The following is a 4,763-nucleotide window of genomic DNA, read 5'->3' as shown; positions in this document are numbered from 1 at the left end:
GCTATGCTGTGTTTCTTTGTATCTCTAGCATCAAGCAGAGTGTCTGACATAGAGCTGAGCTCAACCAGTATTCCTGTAGTGAAGGAAAGAATTAATGTGCTAGAGAAGTTACCCTTTGACCTCTCATTAAGTACAACCTGTACAAAGATACTGAAATAGCACTGATTAAGGTTTTGGCAGATTGAATCACAAAATTAGAATGGTTTTTTGAAAGAACGGCACACAGAAGAAGGAAGGAGAGAGGATGACAGGAGAGATTAATAGCTGGGGTGAAGACACGGGTAAGAAAGTGAGGCACTGGTTCAGCTGTAGTCACCAGGATGCTCATAATTACAAAGGTATCTAGAGATATGAAAAATAGTAATTACTGATCAATTCAGTATTATCAAAATAATCTCTTTCATTGTGCTCTCTCATATACACCTTCAGCTTTGTAAAAGAGACTCCCAGTGAACATTAAGCCTTGAATCTTTTGAAGATCTCTCACCACACATTCCTTCAGTGAAAGCTGTTAGTGCACAAGATTTCTTAAAGATGATGTGTCGAACACTATAACCTAACCAATGGGATCAATAAAGTGGATATTTAAAACAAACAGTGCAGGGCGCCTGGGTGGCTCAGTGGGTTAAGCCGCTGCCTTCGGCTCAGGTCATGATCTCAGGGTCCTGGAATCGAGTCCCACATCGGGCTCTCTGCTCAGCAGGGAGCCTGCTTCCTTCTCTCTCTCTCTGCCTGCCTCTCAGTGTACTTGTGATTTCTCTGTCAAATAAATAAATAAAATCTTAAAAAAAAAAAAAAAAAAAAACAGTGCACATTATTGCTATACAATGCTGGTGTTACTTTTATCTCATACCCAGCTCACAGACTTTAAAATCCAAGGATGGAAAGCACAAGACCTGTCCTACAGGTTCATTATAGGAAAGTAGGGCAAGCAGTCCTTATGAATGAATGCATCTTCTGTTACCATAAGGAGAGTCTTTTTCTATCATCACTTTGTAATTCTAGAAACACTTCCCAACTTGATGTGAGAGGTGCTCAACTAAAAGTTGTAAAAACAGCTTCTCCTCAATGTCTCCATTCTATTTGATTATTTTAGGCAAAAGAAAGTCCATGTAATGCCCCCTTCTCTTAATTTCTTTGGCTGACCTCCAAAGTGTAGCTGTCAGCTAGTGTTAGCTAAATAAGTATGAGCCATGGCCCATGGCCCACTTACTGTCAGTCACTTGGATGAGAATATGCCCCCTGTATTAGCATTGCTGAACGTAAGGAATAGGGACCATCAATATAATGCTCTTCAGTCTGATGCCCAAAGACTGAGTAAGGACATCAAGAACTGTTATAAAAACAGTTCTTATGTTCATAGATTTATTTTCTAAGTTTAAGAAGTATTTAATTCAAATACAATTTGATTTCACTATATCGAGGGAATCTTTGGTGATTAACTTCATCTGCCATCCCTTATTTGACAGCTTCAAACAGAATTTACTCATGTTTAATATTATAATTGTCATTATTTAATATGTTGTTCTGTAAATGTAATCTCCAATCGTGTGTTTGTGAGTCTATATATGTATGTTTGATCTCCTCATGTAGGCTGTCAGCTCATTAAGGATTAGATTTCTATCTCATTCTTTGTATCTTTCTCAGATCTTTGTAGAGTACCTTATCTACATCAATTTTCTGAGTGTATGCTTAATAAAAATGGAAAGGTGATCTTGTTTGTGATTCTCAGATACACTCAGTTCTATAAATTATCATAACATGGTTTTCTTCCAATTGTCAAAACAAAAAGAGTCTAAGGAAGACAATATTACACAAAATTTTCCAACCTATATAGATTATCTCTCTGAAATACTCGGAGTATATCATCTTTATTTGTAGCTATGAAAACATGAGTGTAGGTATAGATTTTTTTTTTTTAGCAAAAACAAGATATCTATATTTAGTCTTGTAAAATTATTTTTGTCATTGAATATTATATTTTACTAAAATTGTATTTTTGATTTTAAAATTGAGATTGAATGTTTATTTTTTTAAGAATTTTGTGTTTCAAGATTTCCCCCGTCAAAAGGAAGTGCACATAGTACTGTGTCACAAAGGAAGCAATTTGCATTAGCAAAAATCTCAAAAGCACAGGAAGTTAATAATTTTATTTAAATCTGTCAATTCCTAGTCCTGCCTAGACCTCTTAAAAATAACAATAAATAGGAAAAAGAAAATATTTAATATTTTTTAAAATATAAAGACATAGCAGTGTCTTAAAAACAATGATTTTAACTGCAAACTTACTTCTTAATATGGGGTAATCATATAACCCAGAATAGCTGTGACAACATTGATCAAGCCTTCTTAATGTTTGTTTAAAATTTTTCATTCTTCACTCAAATATTGTTGTTGTGTTAATAGTTGCATTAAGATAGGTAAGGATGGTGTTAGTAGTTGCCTATTTATACTAAATCTCATCTAGTAATGTGTGAGACACACACACAGTGAACAGAGGCTTCATTTTAATACTTTTTTTTTTAACCCTCTTCTATTGCAATACAGTCATACCAGGTACTTGCTGATAAAATGAAATACGTAGGTTCAAGAGTGGGTAGGGAGACTTTACTCCTTCTGGTCTCTAGTGGAAGTGGGAAGAATGTATGATGTTGCTGACCCTGCTGCTATTGATGCATCAGCCAATCGTGCCTTGGCTGGTGTCGCTGCCAATGAGAGCACAAAGCTGCCAGGCTGCCAGGCTGCCAGTGAGCCAGGTCAGAGGCAAAGTGGAAAATGATAGATTAAAGCACAAGTGATATGTATGGGCCAAAAAAAAATACAGGCTGAGAAGTTCTGTTTTAACTCATATAAAGAAGTGTTTCTTGTCTCATGTTATATATAATTAAAATCTGCATGTATTTATTTTACTATTGATTATAATTTTATCACTTCACAATAAACCATCTGGGATTTTGAATCTCCATTTCAAAGAAATGTGATGATGCACAAAATGATTGTTTCATCAAATTTGGAAAATGTTTGGCCACTAATCCTTCAAATATTTTTCTGTCAGCTCTCTTCCCTTGAGGGATTCCAATTACATGCATATTAGGCTACTTTCAATTGTATAGTATCACTTATATATGGAATTTGAAAGAGCTAAACACATAGAGCCAGAGACTAGAATGATGGTTACCACAAGTCTGGAGAGTAAGAGAATGGGAACATGCTGGTCAAGAAAACAAAGTCCCAATTATATGATGAATATGTTCTAGGGATCTCATGGACATTATGGTGATTATAGTTAAAAATACTGTATTATATACTCGAAAGTTGCTGAAAGAGTAGATCTTAAATGTTCTTACTGTGAAAAAGAAAAGTTAATTATGTGACATGATAGACATATTAGCTAAAACTATGGCAATAATCATTTTGCAAAATGACTATGTCAAATCAATACCATTGTACATCTTAAAACCTGTGCAATGTTGTATGTCAATTATATCTCGATAAAGCTGAGAAAAAATAAAGACAGACACTCAAATGGTAAATTTTTGAAAAATGAGTGTTTTGATTTCGGAATTGTGTAATTGTACTTTGGAAATCCCAACTTTTAAGAAAAAAATGTGATGATGACCCTATGTTTAATTGGATGAATTTATACTCAAAATTGGAATAGAATAAAGTGACAGGGAATACAATTTTACAACATCTGAATTTGGTGAAGCATTCAGGGAAATCACAAAATAGAGACAACTCATTTGATGAGTTTTGTCATGTAAAAATATTTGACAAAGAAAAGCATTTTGAATGAAGTAAAAAAGACAGTACATGTGAAAACATTGGGTTGAAGTAGTCACACATTTCTGCAGAGAAAAAAAAAAAGAATTAAGATGTCCTCTATATAGCAGTATTTTCTCCAAGCTTATGAAGTACCTCAATATCTAAATATTTAACTAAAATATCTATAGATGTTTATCATTTAAAAATATTATCCCCAGAGAAAAGAACAATAGAGGTGTCAAGAACTTTAAATTATTATTAATAAAAGGCAACTTTGAAAAAGATTGAAGATTTTAAATGGAAAAGACTCTATTGGAAACACACTTTTTTCCCCCCAAAATGTATCAATGACATAATATGAGAGACAGATACAATTAAGAAAACTGCTTAGACTATGTTGAATATTTGCTAAAATTATTTTGCTTATTTTAATTACTAATCTCAGCTAGCCAACATACCTTTTAAAAATCGCTTTATTGTACATGGATATAGATTTTCAGATATAACTTTAGTTTTGAAAAGTTTTTGATTCATAACTATTTTACAGGATTTTCATTAAATGAATATTTCAAAGTATAAAAGTTTAATTATTTTCAATGTTCTCTGTCACTCATATAATTGCATGTTTGAATATTAAATTACATGGTCATTTTCCCCTCAGATATACATCAGAAGCTTCTAGGTGGTTCTGCTTTCCACAGTGCATACTCTTTGCTGCCTTTCTGCTTCTACCTGGGCTACTACTACTCCCACAAAAGAAACAGCCCAGGGCTATAAGGCCGGAACCACCACAGTTAAAAGGTGGCATTTTTTAGTTTCCTCTTTGTATAAACCTGAAGTTAGCCTGGACTCTGTGTACAATCAGTTTCTACAAATACTATCCACTAATTAAGGCTTCCATTATAAAAACTAGTACCCTCCCTCCAGAATGTTGAAGTGTGTGTTGTTTAGATATAGAAGAGGATTTCCTTATATCCTTATGTTTGTTTGTTTGTTTT

At 33.6% G+C, this 4,763-nt stretch overlaps 1 pseudogene; it reads left to right on the top strand.

Moving 5' to 3' along the window:
* Positions 1-2,641: 2,641 nt before the first annotated feature.
* LOC132018696 (tigger transposable element-derived protein 1-like) overlaps positions 2,642-4,763 on the top strand; it is a 103,408-nt pseudogene continuing 101,286 nt past the window's right edge.

This window comes from Mustela nigripes, chromosome 5 (assembly GCF_022355385.1).
Source record: "Mustela nigripes isolate SB6536 chromosome 5, MUSNIG.SB6536, whole genome shotgun sequence".
Lineage (NCBI taxonomy): Eukaryota > Metazoa > Chordata > Mammalia > Carnivora > Mustelidae > Mustela > Mustela nigripes.
This window is presented reverse-complemented; position numbering and strand designations above follow the sequence as displayed.